Here is a 20,068-nt window from a genome sequence, read left to right on the forward strand (position 1 = left end):
GTGGGGGTGGGCGGCCCGCCCCAGTCGGCGTTGAGACGCATGCGCAGAGGCTGGCGGGGCAAGCCGCCCGGGAACGCCGGAAGCGCTGCTGGCTGAGTGTCCAGCAGATCCGGGACGCTAAGTTTCTGGAAATGCTGACCCACTGCATTTAGCTCCAAATCCCCAGCAGGCGGAGCAGAGGACTTCTATTCCTCTCAGCCCCGGACCAGCTGGTTTCACTCTGGAGACATTTCCTGATTAGATTTATGTTATCGGGCGGCAGAGAGAAATGCCTTTAAAATAACTCCGTCTCTTTTAAGATGTCTGAAAGTGACAGCTCTGCACCTGTCATGCAGGTTAAATTCATCCCCGGGCGGTACTTGACTTCACAATTTTCACATCTTGCATCTTAGCAGTTTTCTTTTGGGTGTGCCGTCCTATTAGAATCAGTCAACCAGAAATACTGAAAAATCTCGAGAATCTTGTTTTGCTGTGCTTTTCTCTTTTGTTTTAATCATGGATTTAAAACAAAACAAAAACCCAAACCCGTTACTGTGGAGTCGTTTCAGGCTCATGGCTACCTCATGTATTAGAGAGTGAAATTGCTCCATGGTTTACAAGAAGCAGATCGCCAGGCCTTCCTCCACCACCCCCAAACAAAACAACAACAAATAGACTGAGGGTAGCAACCTGGCACATGAAAGATATATGAAAAATGTTAAAAATAAGGAATCAGAGATCATATTTTCATTATATTTGTAAAGTACACCCTTGTTTGCACTCTTACCTGTTTAACCCACCTTGGTATTTGGTTTTTATTTATTATGAGTAATAAAGGAAATTTATGCAGTAATAATGAAACATAATAAAAACAAAGGTGTGGCGCTGGGCCTGTCATTAAACAGGCTGAACCTGTCATTATATCCCCTTCTGAAGATTTAAAGACCAAGTGCTTGTTTTTTTCTTCTTAATCTTCCTAGATGACTTTCAGTGAATATATTCATTGCTTTAAAGATTTTAAAAAACTGCAGCTGGTGCTACATTGAAATAGGAAAAGAAGCAGAAGTTATGTATCTGCTGCCTGAAAACTGGTGAGGAACTGCATAAGAGTGGGCTTCTCTTAAAGCCCGACACTTATTTCTAAAATCATTTTGACTCAGGGTGCTGAGGAAGACAAAGTCTTAAAGGGAGGCCAATTGCTTAGTCATGTATGAGAGACTTAACGTGTTTCTTCTGGTGTATCTTAGCTCTGACTCCCTCTCCCACTTATCCTCTGTAGAATGAGGAAGAGTGCTTTTCTTTAAAGGCAGTGGGGTCCATGGAAGTGGAGGCTGGGGCTGAAGAGTCACTGACTGAGCCTCCACAGGGCTGAAATCCACCTAGACAGGGTAGGGAAGAAAGCAGCTACTGTAACAAGTTTTCTCTCTCCACCCACCCCCATTTCTTAGTGTTTAGTTCCTGAATTCCTCAATCTTTCACTCTTATTTGACATTCTTTTTTTTTAAAAGCATTTAATAGACTTTTTTCTTCAGAAAAGTTTTAGGTTTATAGAAAAATTACACAGAAGGTACAGAGTTTTCATACACTCCCTCACCCCATTCCCAGTTTCCCCTGTTAACATCTCGCTTTGGTGTGGTGCATTTGTTACAATTGATGAACCAATATTGGTACACTATTATTAGTTTACATTAGGGTTTGCTCGTTATATTGATAAATGCATAATATCAGGTATCCACTGTTGCAGTATCATGTCAAATAGTTCCACCACTTGAAAAATACCCTGTGCTCCACCTATTCATCTCTCTTCCCCTCCTCCCAAGCCTCTGACAACTGCTGATCTTTTTACTGTCTTCATAGTTTTGCCTTTTCCAACATTTCATATAGTTGGAATCATACAGTATGTAGCCTTTTCAGACTGACTTCTTTCACTTAGCAATATGCATTTGGGGTTCCTCTATGCCTTTTCATGGCTTGATAGCTCATTTCTTTTAAATCACTGAATAATATTCTATTGCGTGGTTGTACCATGGTTTCTTTAGCCAACCATTAAAGGGCATCTCGGTTGCTTCCAATTTTTGGCAGTTATAAAGATGCAATAACATTCTTGTGCAAGTTTTTGTGTTGATGTAAGTTTTAAACTCATTTGGGTTTAAATTTGCAATTGCTTCATCATATGATAAGACTATGTTTAGCTTTGTAAGAAACTGCCAAACTGTCTTTGAAAGTGGCTATAACATTTTGCATTCCCACAAACTTCCTTCCATTTTTATCTGGAAAAATTCCTTTTATTTCCTAATGGTCACTCCATTCCTTTGTCTGGCCAGAGGAATAGAAGTCTGCTTCTGGATGAAAATCATGGTAGTCTTTGAACTCAGTTCTTACTCGGTGTTTTGGAGATTTCAAGTGTCTAGGCAGAATGGAAAAGGAAGAGGAAAGATGAGGGGCAGTGGAGATATAGAGTCGTTGAAATGGGTGGCATTAACTCATTGCCAGTTGCTGTGAGGGGATGAGTCACCAGACTGATGTTGGTGGATATGGTGGCAAATGGGCTCAGTCTGGAGCATCTTAATCAAAAGAGCATATTGACGATGAGATTTCGTGCACAGCCAAATACAACTAGGAAGGTCTTTAAAGGAGTGTTGTTGGGACCATCTTTCTATTGAATTCAGGAATTGAATTTAGTTCAGCAAAACTAAATTCAGCATGTCCCATATTTTAGGAGTGCACAGTTGACTATATTACAGGTCCTAGCTTTTAAGAAGCTCTCTCTGGTGGCATTCAAAGCTCATAAATGGTTTAAATTTAATACAACTTTTCTCAGAGATGTATCTACAGGGTACTTTAAGAGTAAGCAAGAGGGGAACTTAGCCTAAGTTGGAAGTGTAGGGAAAGTTTCTTAAAGGAGGAGTCAACTGAAAAGAGTATTAAAGAATGGGTCATAAATTAACGAGTTCCTGTGTCCTGGCTTTCAGCTTTCTATTTCCCTGACGCTTGAAAAGATTAGAAAATGATACCCTGAGCCAATTTACGAGCGATTGTCTTAAGTGGTAGGCATGGGCCATAGTGTCTGAAATACAGAAACTATTTGATTAGGAAACTGAAGCGATAGTTTTTCCTTTTTTGTGGTTGCTGCTGAAGAGGACATAGGTGAAAAGTGGTGAGTAAGACAGGAAGAAGCCAATAAGCAGAATAACTGAGAATCTTCTAAGAGGCAGGGATGTGCGCTTCGAAAAGCGACTTCAGTCGAAAGACCATTCCTTGGGCATGGGCGTGCGCGGTTACTAGCACCACGGACAGCGCTTCCCTATTTAAGCGTGTCTGGGGTCCTAACTTGCTCCCGACTGGAATTTTTAGAGGAAGCTTCCATCTTGATCTCCCTTGAAATTCAAAGGAAACCACGCGGAAGCTCAATGGACTTTTTTGCAAAATCAACTTGCTCGACCTGGTTTCCAAATATTATGAGAATATCTAATATTCTCTACGTTAAAAAAAAAAAAAGAAAAAAAACCCCTGTTACTTAAAGAACAACAAAAAAAAAGTTGCGGTGAATTAGATTCCAACTTATTGCTACTCTATAACGCGTTGCCGTCCAGTAGATTAGGACTCATAGCAACCCTGTAGGACAGCGTAGAACTGCCCCATAGAGTTTCCAATGAGCACCTGGTGGATTTGAACTGCTGACCTTTCGGTTAGCAGCCATAGCACTTAACCACTATGCCACCAGGGCTTCCAGCTATCCTAAATTCAGCAATCCCATATTTTAGGAGTGCACAGTTGAATATGTTACAGGTCCTAGCTTTTAAGAAGCTCTCTCTAGTGGCATTCAAATCTAATAAATGGTTTTAATTTAATATAACTTTGCTGAGTGATGTATCTACAGGGTACTTTAAGAGTAAGCAAGAGGGGAACTTAGCCTAAGTTGGAAGTGCAGGGAAAGTTTCTTAAAGGACAGAGTAAAACTGCCCCATGAGGTTTCCAAGGAGTGGCTGGTGGATTCCAACTGCCGACCTTTTGGTTAGCAGCCATAGATCTTAACCATTGTGCCACTGGAAAGAATATTAAATATTCTCTATATTTAAAAGGGAGCCCTGGTGACGCAGTGGTTAAGCGTTCAGCTGGTAACCAAAAGATCAGCAGATGGAATCCACCAGCCACTCTTGGAAACCCAATGGGGCTGTTCTACCCTGTCCTACAGGGTCGCTGTGAGTCGGAATTGACTCAACAGCAATGGGTATGGGTATATTTAAAAGAAAAAAATGGGAAATCACACTTATCTACTTGTCAGTTGTTTACTCCATTCCAAAACCATAAACAACAGAGCAAAAAACAATGGCGTTGCCATTGAGTTGGTTCCAACTCATAGCAACTCTGTTCCAAGTACTCTATAATTGTTATTTCATTTAACTTTTGTAAAATCCTTAAGAGGTATGTTTTAGCATCTCAATTTTACAGAGAGAGCAAAAAGATTAGAGAAGTTAAGTAACCTAGTGCACTGGCTAATCTTCGTTGGAGATAGGGTCTAACCTGTGGCTTCAGAGCCTCTACCCTTTAGGGTTTTTAGTAGCTGTCCTAGTAGGCTTAACTGGGGGAAAAAAAATAAACTGGCTTATAATTAATTATTTTTCAGTCTATACTGTGTTTTCCAGATGGCTTAATTCACAGCACACCTTTAATAGACTTCAAAGATGTCATTTGACACACAACACAATAGCACATTTGTCTTGGACGATAGAATGAGATAATGAAACCTTTTACCTCTCCATGATACCCAGCTGTCTAGGATGAAACACAACCTGTTGTTAATGCTTTAAACATGTTTAAGAGATCATGTGGATGAGAACATAGTGGGTAGCTGAAACTTGAAATTGTGACGGTCATGCTTTTTAATAGGGTGGATAATTTATAAGCAAGAAAAGAGGAAAAGTGAGTGAAAAGATAAATTGGCATAGAAATTTGCAGGTAAATGGAAGGGAATGAAAAGAATCTACTCTAATCTTGTATATAATGCAGATCACCAGTGAAAATGATGTTTCTTTCCTAGTTGGTGAAACTGTATATGAACTCACAATAAAAGCATGAATAAAATGAGCCGAGTGGCCAAGAGAGGTAGTGACATAACCATGTCCTCATTTATTTGCCTTTCTGTATATGATTGGGTCTAAGACAGTGTTTCTAAATGGGGAGAGAAGGAAAATCAGAATTATTTTGGGACTTCTTCAAACTGCATATGGCTCATCTTCCCACCAGGAAATTTGATTCTCTTCACTTCATCAGTTTAGGGTTATTGGTCCAAGATCCACAGTTATTACCCTTTCCATCTTCCCATAGGTGTTTCTTAAGTTTAATTGAATTTTGGGCATAATTCATCATTTTAGTGTCTCCAGTTTTTACACATATCACTTTTTCATTTCTGAAAATAAGAATGAAATAAAGTCAATACATTGAAATTGGTTGATACGTCTCTTATGCCTATTTTAATCTATACGTTCCTCTTTCTTTTTTTTTTCCTTGACATTTATTTGTTGACGAAACAGCATAGGTTGCCCTGTGTTTTCTGAAGTCTCGATTTTGCTGAATGCTTGTTCATGAGGATATTTAATGTATTTCTCTGTTGTCTGTATTTCTTGTAATTCATGATTTATATATAGAGCCTGGATGTGACTCAGGTTGGATATTTTTGCAGAAATACTTCATATATGGTATTGTGTACTTCATCAAGATGCACATAACTTGGTTATCTTTCTTTTTGTGATTTTAGCAGCCATTGATAATTATTTCTTAGATCCGTTATTTCCTTAAAGGTTGCTGAATGATAGTATATTAATTCTATCATTTTTTTTCATTTATCAGCTGAAGTATTTATTTCTATGAAGGAATGTTTTCTTCATTAACTACTTGGTTGCCCTCAGGTTCATAAACAAAAGACAGGATAAATATTTTGTATTTATTTACCAGTTTTCAAAGTAATGAGTTGCATCCATAGCATCCTTCAAAAATGACTGAGGATTTTAAATTATTATTATGAACTTATAAATTTAAACATTCTTGGAGTGTTTAACTCTGCTATAGTTATTATTCTCTATTGATGCTCATGCCCTATCTTTGACCAGTGGTAGCCTCTTCAATTTGGTCCCTGAGTCTTTTTGACATGATTGCAGTGGTCGTTGACAGAATCTTTGCTTTCTGGGATGATAATATATTCTAGTTTTATCTTCTATATTTCCTGTACAATGTTATTGTTGTGTGCACTCAAGTCAATTCCAACTCAAAGCAACCCTATAGGGCAGAATAGAACTGTCCCATAATGTTTCCAAGGCTGTAAATCTTTACGGAAGCAGACTGCCACATCTTTCTCCTTTGGAGCAACTGGTGGTTTTGAACTGCTGACCTTTTGGTCGGCAGCTGAGCACTTAACCACCACAACACGTGGTATTACTAATATCCCATAGGAGTGATGGTTCATTTTTGGTGGGAAATGGTATTTCGAGATCACAATCTGTGTGCTGGGGAATATATTGCTGCTGTGTTGATTATTATGTTTTCAGACTTGGCATTTCTCAATCTGAAAGAACCGAAATAAAAATTCAAGCCTTGAGTTGCAACATTGCAGCAACAGGTTTGGTTTTTGGTTTGGTATAGGGAAAAATTGAATGACACAGGAAGCATCAAAAGAAGATGGAAGGTATACGCATAGTCACTGTACCAAAAAGAACTGATCAACATTTAACTATTTTAGGAGGTAGCATATGATCAAGAACCATGGTACTGAAGGACAAAGTCCAAGCTGCACTGAAGGCATTGGTGAAAAACAAGGCTCCAGGAATTGACAGAATACTAATTGAGATGTTTCAACAAACAGATGCAATGCTGGAAGCACTCACTTGTCTATGCCAAGAAATTTGGAAGAGAGATACCTGGCCAACTGACTGGAAGAAATCCACATATAGGCCCATTTCAAAGAAAGGTGATCCACGGAATGTGGAAATTATTGAGCAATATCATTAATATCACATGCAAGTAAAATTTTGCTGAAGACAATTAAAAAATGGTTGCAGCAGTATATCGACAGGAAACTGTCAGAAATTCAGGCTAGCTTCAGAAGAGGACATGGAATGAGGGATATCATTACTGAAGTCCGATGGATCTTGGCTGAAAGCAGAGAATACCAGAAAGATGTTTACCTGTGTTTTGTTGACTGTGCAAAGGCATTTGACTGTGTGGATCACAACAAATTATGGGTAACATTTCGAAGAATGGGAATTCCAAAGAACTTAATTGTGCTCGTGCAGAACCTGAACATAGAGCAAGATGCAGTTGCTGGGACAGAACAGGCGGATACTGCATTGTTTAAATCAGGAAAGGTGTGCGTCAGGGTTGTATACTTTTACCATACTTATTCAATCTGTTGGAGCCCTGGTGGTACAGTGGTTAACAGCTTGCCTGCTAACCAAAAGGTCAGCAGTTTGAATCCACCAGCCACTCCTTGGAAACCCTACGGGGCGGTTCTACTCTGTCCTATTAGTCCCTGTGAGTTGGAACTGACTCAATGGCAGTGGGTTTATTCAATCTGTGCGCTGAGAAAATAATCTAAGCAGCTGGACTACATGAAGAATTGGAGGAGTACTCTAACAACCTGCGATATGTAAATGACACAACTTTGCTTGCTGAATGTGAAGAGGACTTGAAGCACTTACTGATGAAGATCAAAGACTACAGCCTTCAGTATGGATTACACCTTAACATAAAGAAAATAAAAATTCTCACAACTGGATCGATAAACAACATCATGATAAATGGAGAAAAAATTGAAGTTGTCAAGGATTTCATTTTAGTTGGATCAGCAATCAACAGCCATGGAAGTAGCAGTCAAAAAAATCAAAAGACATATTGCCTTGGGCAAGTCTGCTGCAAAAGACCTCTTTAAAGTACTAAAAAGCAAAAATGTCACTTTGAGGACGAAGGAATATTGACTATACCATAGACTGCCAAAAGAATGAACAAATCTATCTTGGAAAAAGTGCAGCCAGAATGTTCCTTAGAAATGAGGATGGCAAAACTTCATCTCACATACTTCAGACATGTTATCAGGAGGGAATGGTCCTTGGAAAAGGACATCATGCTTGGTAAAGTAGAAGGTCAGCGAAAAAGAGGAAAACCCTCAAGGAGATGGGTTGACACAGTGGGTGAAACAATGGGCTCAATCATAGCAACAATTGTGGGGATGGCATAGAACTGGGCAGTGTTTCATTCTGTCATACACAGGGTCACTATGAGTCAGAAATGACTTCATGGTACCTAACAACAACAACATGTTTGTGTGTATAAGGAGCCCTGCTGGTAGAATGGTTAAGCGCTTGTATGCTAATTGAAAGGTTGGTGGTTGAACCCACTCAGTGACTCTGTGGGAGAAAGACCTGTCAATCTGCTTTTGCAAAGATTACAGCCTAGAAAACCTTACGGGACAGTTCTACTCTGCAACGTGGGGTCGGATTCGCTGAGTGTGAATAACAACAACTGTGTTTATTATATATAAAACAGATTTTCTTGTTTCAGATAATTACACATATTTTCACTATGTGAATGTCCAGGGATTTGTGAAAAACTAAATAATGTAGGCCTTTTGGCTTATCTTTGGGTCAATACCCAAAACCTGTTGCCAACTAGTTGATTCCGACTCATAGCAACCCTATAGAACAGACTAATACTGCCTCATAGGGTTTCCAAGGAATGGCTGGTGGATTTGAAATGCTGACCTTTTGGTTAGGAGCCTTAGCTCTTAACCACTATGCCACCAGGGTTTCCTTTGGGTCAATTAAAAAAAACCCAGCACAGTCGAGTCGATTCCGACTCATAGAGACCCTATAGGACAGAGTAGAACTGCCCCACAGAGTTTCCAAGGAGCTCCTGGCAGATTCAAACTGCCGACCCATTGGTTAGCAGCCATAGCACTTAACCACTACACCACCAGGGTTTCCTTTGGGTCAATAGGGCCCCCAAACCATTGTTACAACCAAAAATGACTCTGAAAAATATCCTAAATGACCCATGGAGTGCCACTGATTTAAAAATCATTAATTTAAAAGAAAAATCACTGACTTAAAAGACACATGGATAGAGGGAGATGGGAAGATTTAGTTCCAAAATCAGGAATTTTCTGCCTCTGTGGTTCATCCACCTTGCCCTTCAGGACTCAGGCTAATCCTTACACTACCTCCCAGTCCCTGGATTCTTTATGCTCTAAGCAAGGTTGAACTTTCTCAGGCATACAATAATTTATTTCCTCATTTTATTAAATTTTGTGTCTCCTTGAAGTTTATTCCTGAATTTTTTTTAAAGGTATCATATATAGTTCAATCACAGCAAGGGACCCATTTAAAGAATTTAGGCTAGTCTAGACTTTGCCTTATAATGTCACTAATGCACAGTTGCTCTGTTTTGCGAGAAACTCCCTCATAAACAGCATACCTACGTTATTCGCTTAATTTATCCTGCTGAGTTATCCGTGTTTATTTGTTTGTTCGCTTACAGAAACTTTTAAAGAAGGGAACCTTCTAACGTTACGGAGAGTGTAATAGGTCCTTGCATGCAAAGGGGTGCTCCATCAGTAACCAAACTTAATACACTGCTAAAATGACTTTGTGTTCAGGCTACACATATGGAATAACACAGTACGACTGTGAGAACAGTGCAGGACCAGGCCCTGTTTCATTCTGTTATACCGATGAATCAGAACTGACTCGAAGGCACCTCCACAACTAACAACAACATGGGAACCAGTAAGTTTTTGTGAAATCAAGGAGGGTATCCAGACTTCTCTTTTATTTTTTTTGGTGGGTGTGGGGGGATGCCTAGTATTAATGTTAGAACCTAATGCATTTTACAACTATTATTGCAGATTGAATATCAGGAGGGGGGAGTGAGGGGCTGACTTAGATGAAAACATTTTCTCAAAGTTGAAGTGATTCCTGGAAGCTGAGTTTCTTGAAGAATAAGGTAAGAAGGTCAAAGAGTTGATAATTGAAAATTTTCTTAATTTTCATTTGAATATTGTTATTTAACATACAGTGAATATTTAATTTGTTTTTTTTCTCAGAAATGTGTTATCTCCGAAATAATGCTTAATGCTATTTTATGAGGAATAATTAATGTATTTGTTATAGAGCATATTTTCTCTCCTGGGCTCTTGAATTAAATCCACTCTGCAAAATGTAGTGATTTAAAAAAGATTTCTAATTTTAGGAGTCTTCTATGTTTAAAAAATGCATATGGGAACACACACATGTACAAATACAAATACCTCAGCAGAAGCAATTGGCTTAAACGTTTGATTAATCTGATATACTGGGGATCAAGTCCTATGTTCACGCTTCCATCTTCATGAGCTATTGTGAATTGGACCCCAAGTATTTGTTTCACGTCTGAAACTGTATACATCCAATGGCACGGTACAGACACAATCAAATAATTAACTTGTCCATTGATAACACAACTACATATTCAGAATTTAAGGTCCTTGCAAGAATGGCCTACATTTGCTATCTCCATTTCTATTAATTCCTCAACCTTCTGTAATTTGGCTTTCACTCAGAATCTGAGTAACCAATTGCCAAGGTAACCAATGACTTTCTTGTTGTAAGATCTAATGAGCTCAGACTTCATCTTAAGTTTCTTCTCTGCAGCTTTGGACCCAGATGACCTCTTTTTCTTCTTACTCTTACCTTTTTTGCTTCTCATGAAGCCAGGCTTTCATTTATTATTGATGACATATATCAAATATGTGATGTAAGTAATACAAACATGTTTCCATTCTCCTTAGAAGTGTATTCTTAATTCACATTTTGCTCATCTATATATTTATTTGTTTTATATATATTTTAGCAAAAGGAAGAAACGATGAAGTAAAAGAACTGAACAGAAGATTTCAAAGGGCAGCTTGAGAAGACAAAGTAAAGTATTATAGTGACATATGCAAAGAGCTGGAGATAGAAAACAAAAAGGGAATAACATGCTCAGCATTTCTCAAGCCAAAAGAATTGAAGAAAAAATTCAAGCCTCTAGTTGCAGTGGTGAAGGATTCTATGGGGAAGTTATTAAACAACACAGGAAACATCAAAAGAAGATGGAAGGAATACACAGAGCCATTATACCAAAAAGAATTAGTCGACATTCAACCATTTCAAGAGGAGGAACCGATGGTACTGAAGGAAGAAGTCCAAGCTGCACTGAAGGCAAGTTTCCAGGAATTGACGGAATATCATTTGAGATGCTTCAACAAATGGATGCAGCACTGAAAGTGCTCACTTGTCTATGCCAAGAAATTTGGAAGACAGCTACCTGGCCAATGGACTGGAAGAGATCCATATTTACACCTATTCCCAAGAAAGGTGATCCAACTGAATGTAGAAATTATTAAACAACATCATTAATATCACACAGAAGCAAAATTTTGCTGAAGATGATTCAAAAGCACCTGCAGCAGTATATCGACAGGGAACTGCCAGAAATTCAGGCCAGATTCAGAAGAGGACGTGTAACCAGGGATATCATTGCTGATCTCAAATGGATCCTGGCTGAAAGCAGAGAATACCCGAAGGATGTTTACCTGTGTTTTATTGACTATGCAAAGGTGTTCAACCATGTGGTTCATAACAAATTATGGTTAACATTGCAAAGAATGGGAATTCCAGAACACTTAATTGTGCTCCTGAGGAAACTTTATATAGATCAAGAGGCAGTTGTTTGGACAGAACAAGGGGATACTGAGTGGTTTAAAGTCAGGAAAGGTATACATCAGGGTTGTATCCTTTTGCCATACCTATTCAATTTGTATGAGCAGATAATCCAAGAAGCTGGACTATATGAAGAAGAATGGGTCATCAGGGTTGGAGTAAGACTCTCTAATAACCTGTGTTATACAGATGACACTTGCTGAAAGTGAAGAGAACTTGAAGCACTTACTGATAGATTAAAGATCACAGCTTTCAGTATGGATTACAGATCAACATAAAGAAAACAAAAATCCTCACAACTGGACCAGTAAGTGACACCATGATAAACAGAGAAAAGATTGAAGTTGTCAAGGATTTCATTTTACTTGGATCCACAACCAACAGCCATGGAAGCAGCAGTCAAGAAATCAAACGACACATCGCATTGGGCAAATCTACTGCAAAGGACCTACTTAAAGTGTTGAAGAGCAAAGATGTCACCCTGAAGACTAAGGTGCTCCTGACTGAAGCTATGATATTTTCAATCACATCATATGCAAATGAAAGCTGGACAATGGATAAGGAAGATTGAAGAAGAATTGATGCCTTTTAATTGTAGTGTTGGTGAAGATTATTGAATATTCCATGGACTTCCAAAAGAATGAACGAATCTGTCTTGGAAGAAGTACAACCAGAATGCTCCTTAGAGGCAAGGATGGCGAGATTGTGTCTTACACACTTTGGAATGTTGTCAGGAGGGATCAGTCCCTGGAGAAGGACATCAAGCTTGGTAAAGTACAGGGTCAGCGGAAAAGAGGAAGACCCTGAAGGAGATGGATTGACACAGTGGTTGCAACAATGGGCTCAAGCATAACAACGATTGTAAGGATGATACAGGACCTGGCAGTGTTTTTTTCTGTGGTACATAGGGTCGCTATGAGTCGGAACCGACTCGATGGCACCTGACAACAACATATTTTTAGCAACAATACTAAAATAATTAGCATTGTTATTGTTAGTAGCTAATTTAGTAATCTACTAAGTATCAGATAGTATGTGCTAGGTACTGTGATGAGCAAATCAGAGAGTATTAATTACAAAACATTGTAAGTTCCATGAAATAAGAGTTCTAGGTGCTATGGGAATGCACAGTGGGGAACTGATCTAGTCTAGTGATAAAGGAAATCAAGGGATATTTGAGTTGAGGTCTGTAGGATTAGGTAGGTATTAACTAATCAAAGGAGAGGGGTAGTAGTTGCAAGGAGGAACATTCCAGGCAGAGGGAATTGGATGTGGCAGGCCCTGAGGTAGCAGGGAGCATGGGCACATCGAAGAAACTGTGACTGGAGCATGGAGATGAAAAAGGAGAGTGTGGCTAGTGGGGGTGGAGAAATAAGCAGGGGAAAACTCTTATAGGGCTTTTTTAGGCCATGTTAAGAATTTCTGTCTTAGGAAAAGGGCAAGCTATTAAGCAGAGAAGTAATGTGGTAAGACTTTTGATAAACAACAACAGAAAAATCACCTTGAATACATTTTGGAGGATGGCTTGGATGAGAGGCAAGAGTGGATACTGGTTGACCATTAGGCCAAGAATAGGTTATAGTAGCTTGGGCTAAAGTGTTTGCATTCAAGATGGAGAGATCTAGACTGCCTTAAGACATATTTAAGGAGTACCATCAACAGAGCTTAGCAACGAACTGGAGATTGTGGATGGGGGATAAGGAATTGTTCAGCAGATTTGTACAACTGGAGAGGTGGGTGATCCTGATCACCAAGATAGGGAACACTGGATAAGGATGCAGTTTGAGGTGAAGATCATGAGTTCAGATTCAGAGAGACGTGGTAAAATATCCAGGTGAAGATGTCCAATAGCAGTTAAAAAGGGGAGTCTCAAGCTCAGAAAGGAGTGTCTAATCCTAATTTACAATAAATGTAAAAATATAGTTTTTTTAGCATGAATTTTTATATAGAAGATTATTTTTCCAGAGAAAGACTGGTATAATCAATACCGTTTAATCTTAGGAATTAATTCTGAAGTTTTCCTAGCAATAAAATATTTGATAGTATATGTTGATACCAACTTTTCTTTCTCTCGAAATTTGTTTCATCGTTCTGAAAACACTGTTCATATTTCTTCATACTGTTAATGCCTTTTGTTTTGAAAATTGTAGGATCAACAACATTTTCTATCTAAGGACCAACCAAAAAATCTGTTGCCATTGAGTTGGCTCTGATTCATGTCAGCGCCATGTGTAAACAGCGTAGAACTGCTCCATAGGGTTTTCTTGGCTGTAGTCTTCATGAAAATAAATCTCCAGGCCTTTCTTCCATGGTGCCACTGTGTAGGTTCCAACAGCCAACCTTTAAGTTAGTAGTTTAATGCAAACTGCGCCACCCAGGGACCTTTATATAATGACCAGTTGGAAAGAAATTAAGTACCAATATTGCAGCATTATTATTAAGTAAAGTCTGTAATTTACATTTGGGTTCACTCTTTGTATTGCACAGTTCCATGGGTTTTGACAAATGTGTAATATCATCTGTCCACCATTACAGTGTCATGCAGAATAGTTTCGATGCCCTTAAGATGCCCCGTGCTTCAGCTATTCATCCCCTTCCCCCTTCCCAGACCCCTGACAACCACTGATCTTTCTGCTGTCTCTAGTTTTGCCTTCTCCAGAATGTCACATAGTTGGAATCATATAGTATGTTGCTTTTTCAGATTGACTTTTTCACCTAGCAATGTGTATCCTCCATTTCTCCTCGTGCTTTGATAGCTCATTTCTTTTTTATTGGTGAATAATACTCCTTTGTACAGACGCACAACAGTCTATTTCAAACTTAGACTGTGAAGAAGCTATTGAAAAAAATTTTGGAGAATTGAATAACAACACCCAGAAACAATGGTAGGAGAAGGCATTTGGCACACATATTCCTGAAAATTTCTCCCTATTCTAAATGAATAAAGTGAACAAAATAATATTATCAGACAGTCATTTAAAAATAATGTCCTTTTTGAATGAGTAATTCTTTTCTCATGCTTGCCCTTTTCTACATACAGGTCTGTGTTGATTTATTCAGTTCATCAGATAGCCATTCCACAAATATTATTGTGTAGTCTATTATGTGCCAGACACTCTTCTAGGAACTTAAGATAGTTCAGTGGTAAAATAGTAAAATATTCCCACCCTTATGGTGCTTACATTCTAGCAGGAACAGCAATTTCTTCTGTAAGTTAACCACATTACAGAAACAACACTTAAGAGACTATTTCTTATTGAATGTGCTATGTGTTTTACAACATGTCATCAAGCATACAAAGTCTCGATTATAAGAAAGCAATATCCGTATTGTATAAAGATATTTCAAATAGTTTTTGTCATATGAGTGAGCCAATGATAAAATAATTTCATCAACAGTCATAAACTGATTGCAGTGTGATTGTCTGTCTCAGAGAAACCTTGGCAGAGTTAAAGTTTCAAAAAGCAAAACTTGGTACCAAAATTAAGGCAAAGTTCTTTTTTTTTTTTTTTTTGAGTATTTTCTCTTTTTTATAATTTGTTTTTGTCTTTGAAAATATATATAGCAGAATGTATACAAATTCAACAATTTCTACATGTACAGTTCAGCAACAGGCAATGTCATGTTTTTACTTTTGCTATTCCCATATTAAATGAGTACTCAAAATTTAGTGGCGAAATAAGATATCGTTATAAACTAAGGCATAGTTGAAATGAAAGTTCTTAAGTTTTAAGTTTGGTCAGAAGACAAAATCCAGTAGCTTTACAAGTCAGTCAGTTTTAGGATTTTGATGTTGACGCACTGGTCTCAAATTGTGGTAGATGTGGTTTTCGAACTAGGCAGAGCTGAAATAAAAGTTTTAAAAAATATTAAAATCAAGAGTTTAAAAAAAAGTGATCAAAATGAAGGCAATTTTAGGATTTTTAATTTGGCAGCTCAGTCTCAAATTAGTACTTGAAATTTAACACTGAACAATGGCACTAATTTTGATGTAAAGTTTGTGAAATATTTTCTTTAATTAATGGACCATATTTTTGTAGAGAAGTTTTAAATTTACAGAAAAATTGAGCAGAAAGTACAGAGTTTCCATATGCTCCTGTACCTCACACACCTTCTTTTATTAACTTCTTTCATTGGTGTGGTTCATTTGCTATAACTGATGAACCAATATTGATACATTATTATTATTAAATAAAGCCTGTAGTTTACATTTGGTTCACTTTTTGTGTTGCACAGCTCTGTGGGTTTTGACAAATGCATAATATCATGTATCCACCAGTACAGTGTCATGAAGAATAGTTTTTGGGCCCGTAAAATGCCCTGTGCTTCGCCTATTCATCCCCTTCCCCCTTCCCAGACCCCTGACAACCACTGATCTTTTTGCTTTCTCTAGTTTTGCCTTTTCCAGAATGTCATACAGCTGGAATCATATAGTATGTAGCTTTTTCTGATTGGCTCTTTTCACTTAGTAGTATGTATCCTCCATTTCTCTTCACGGCTTGATAGCTCATTTCTTTTTTCTTGGTGAATAATATACTCCATTGTGTGGATGCACAAGAGTTTATTTATCCATTCACCTGTTGAATGAGATCTTGGTTGCTTCCAAATTTTGGTAGTTATAAATAAAACTGCTATAAACATTCTCGTGCAAGTTTTTGTGTGGATATAAGTTTTCAGCTTATCATTGCTGCATCATATGATAAGACTATGTTTAGTTTTGTAAGAAGCTACCAGACTGTGTACCAAAGTGGCTGTACATTTTGCATTCCCACCAGCAATGAGTGAGAGATCCTATTGCTCCACGTTTATCAGCAGCATTTAGCATTATCAGTGTTTAGGATTTCATCCGTTTTAATAGGTGTATAGTGGTATCTCATTGTGTTTTAATTTGCAGTTCCCTCATAGCATGTGATGTTGAGCATCTTTTCATCTGCTTATTTGCCATCTGTATATCTTCTTTGCTGAGGTGTCTGTTCAGATCGATTGTCCACTTTTTAATTGGGTTTGTAATACATTTATGTTCACAAGCCTGTGCCATGATAACTTGAATCCCTTAAGATTATCCAACTTCTTTCCTTGTCATAATGCAAATAAATTAGTATAATATGTAACAAACATAATAACAATATCACCATTTATCTATAATTCTCTTTTAGTATGCTTCCTTATGATGCAGGCCTACCTCATTTTTCGCGCCTTACTTTATTGCGCTATGCAGATACTGCATTTTTTACAAATTGAAGGTTTGTGGCAACTCTGTGTCGAGGAAATCTGTTGGTGCCATTTTTCCAACAGCGTGTGCTCACTTTGTGTCTTTGTGTAGTTCTCACAATATTTTAAACTTTTTCATTATTATTATACCTGTTTGTGGTGAACTGCGATCAGTGATCTTTGATGTTACTCTTATAATTGTTTTGGGGCACCACAAACCGTGCCCATGTAAGATGGCAAACTTAATCGATAAATGTTGTGTGTATTCTGACTGCTCCACTGACTGGCCATTTATTCATCTCTTTCCCTCTCCTCGGGCCTCCCTATTCCCTAAGACATGACAATATTGAAATTAGGCCAATTAAGAACCCTACAATGGCCTTTAAGTGTTCAAGTGAAAGGAAGAGTCACTCACTTTAAATCAAAAGCTAGAGATGGTTAAGTTTAGAAAGGAAGGCACATCAAAAGCTGAGATAGGGTGAAAGCTAGGCCTCTTGGGCCAAACAATTTGCCAAGTTGTGAATGCAAAGGAAAAGTTCTTGAAGGAAATTTAAAGTGCTACTCCAGTGAACACACGAATGATAACAAAGCAAAACAGCCTTATTGCAGATATGGAGAAAATTTTAGTGTATAGAAAATCAAACCAGCCACAACATTCCCTTAATCCAAAGCCCAATCCAGAGCGAGGCCCTAACTCTTCAATTCTATGAAGGCTGAGAGAGGTGAAGAAGCTGCAAAAGAAAAGTTTGAAGCTAGCAGATGTTGGTTCATGAGGTTTAAGGAAAGAAGCCATAATATAAAAGTGCGAGGGGAAGCAGCAAGTGCTGATGTAGAAGCTGCAGCAAGTTCTCCAGAAGACCCAGCTGAGATGACTGATGAAGGGGCTGCAGTAGACAGCAGACTTTCACTGTAGGCGAAACGGCCTTATGTTGGAAGAAGACGCTGTCCAGGACTCTCATAGCTAGAGGGGAGAAGTCAATCCCTGGCCTCAAATTTTCAAAGGACAGGCCGACTCTCTTGTTAGGGGCTAATGCAGCTGGTGACTTTAAGTTGAAGCCAGTGTTTATTTACCATTCCAAAAATCCCAGGGACCTTAAGAACTATGCTAAATCTACTCTGCCTGTGTTCTATAAATGGAACAACAAAGCCTGGATGGACAGCACATCTGTTTACAACATGGTTTATTGACTATTTTAAGCCCACTGTTGGGACCTACTGCTCAGAAAAAAGATTCCTTTCAAAATACTGCTGTTCACTGACAATGCATCTGGTCACCTGAGAGCTCTGATGGAAATGTACAAAGAGATTAATATTGTTTTCATGCCTGCTTATACAATACCCATTCTGCAGCCCATGGGTCAAGGACTAATTTTGACTTTCAAGTCTTATTACTTAAGAAATACATTTTGTAAGGTTATAGCTGCCATGGAGCACTTGTGGCACAGTGGTGGAGGGCTCAGCTGCTAACCAAAAGGTCAGCAGTTCAAATCCACCATCTGCTCCTTGGAAACCCTGTGGGGCAGTTCTACTCTGTCCTATAGGGCTGCTAGGAGTTGGAATTGACTCAGTGGTGGTGGGTTTGGTCTGGTTTTCTTTCTTCTTCTTCTTTTTTTTTTTTTTTTTATAGTTGCCATAGATAGTGATTCCTCTGATGCATCTGGGGAAAGTAAATTGAAAACTTTCTGGAAAGTATTCACCATTCTAGATGCCATTAAGAACATTCGTGATTCTTGGGAGGAGGTCAAAATATCAGTATTAACAGGAGACTGGAAGAAGTTGATTCCAGTCCTTGTGGATGACTTTGAGGACTTCAGGACTTCAGTGGAGGAAGTAACTTGCAGATGTGGTGGAAAAAGCAAGAGAACTAGAATTAGAAGTGGAGCCTAAAGATGTGACTGAATTGCTGCACTCTCATGGTAAAACTTTAATGGATGAGGAGTTGTTTCTCATGGCTGAGCAAAGAAAGTGGTTTCTTGAGATGGAATCTACTTCTGGTGAAGATGCTGTTAACATTGCTGAATGACAACAAAGATTTAGAATATTACATAAACTTAGTTGATGAAGGAGTGTCAGGGTTTAAGAGGATTGACTCCAATTTTGAAAGAAGTTCTACTGTGGGCAAAATGCTATCAAATAGCATTGCATGTGACAGAGAAATTTTTTTTGAAAGGAAGAGTCAATCGATGCAGCAACCTTCATTATTGTCTTATTTTAAGAAATTGCCACAGCCACCCCAGCCTTCAGCAACCACCACTCTGATCAGTCAGTAGCCATCAACATCAAGGCAAGACCCTCCAGCAGCAAAAAGAATGACTTGCCGAAGCCTCAGATGATGTTTAGCATTTTTTTAGCAATAAAATATTTTTTAAATTAAGGTGTATACATTTTTTTTAGACATAATGCTATTTCACACCTAATAAATTCCAGTATAGTATAAACATGACTTTTATATGCACTGGAAAACCAAAAAATTCATGTGACTTACTTTATTGTGATATTCACTTTATCATGGTGGTCTGGAACTGAATCTGCAGTATTTCCGAGATACGGCTGTATAATAAAATGCTAACATTTGGAAAACATATTTTCCGAAACGAACTTTTTTTCTCCTATTTGATTAATTTGGGACAATGTAAGCATCCAAAAGAATAATGTTGCAATTTAAACCACATTAGATGTTAAATAAAACCCATGAGCAGAAGGAATGTTTTCTTTTCCAGAGGAATGACAGCTAATAAATACAGAATAAATCCTAGATTAGAAAACCGCCACACTGTGACTTTCAATGGATGATAAAACCATTGGTAAACTGTAGTTGTGGAACAGAATGATCTCATAATTTCACCCCACAGATTATTAATTACACAGGGAGAATATGCTTTTAAAGAGAAAAATCTGGCTGTTAACACCTTCATGAAATGGGAGGGCCTGATCAAGTGCAACAGGAGGTTCATCTAAGTAGGGTTCTTGATGGGATGTTTGATCTCCATCTAGTTGTGAGGCACTGATCTGACAAATCCAGGTGGTCGGGTGATCTGAAGGACTACTGGCCAGAGCTTCTCAAAGGACTCTGAGGAAGAGAGAATGTTGGTGGCCATGCTCTGATAGCTCCTCGCATCCTGTCTCAGACCCAGTGTGCACGACTCCCT

The 20,068-nt window shown here is 38.4% G+C and overlaps 1 long non-coding RNA gene across 1 annotated transcript; it reads left to right on the top strand.

Moving 5' to 3' along the window:
- Positions 1-9: 9 nt before the first annotated feature.
- Positions 10-19,501, top strand: LOC126082642 (uncharacterized). The gene is made up of 3 exons (XR_007518595.1): positions 10-9,755; positions 9,875-9,972; positions 10,858-19,501. It is a non-coding gene; the product is annotated as an uncharacterized LOC126082642 (long non-coding RNA).
- Positions 19,502-20,068: the final 567 nt, after the last annotated feature.

The sequence above is a fragment of the Elephas maximus genome, chromosome 9 (genome assembly GCF_024166365.1).
Source record: "Elephas maximus indicus isolate mEleMax1 chromosome 9, mEleMax1 primary haplotype, whole genome shotgun sequence".
NCBI classification, from domain to species: Eukaryota; Metazoa; Chordata; class Mammalia; order Proboscidea; family Elephantidae; genus Elephas; species Elephas maximus.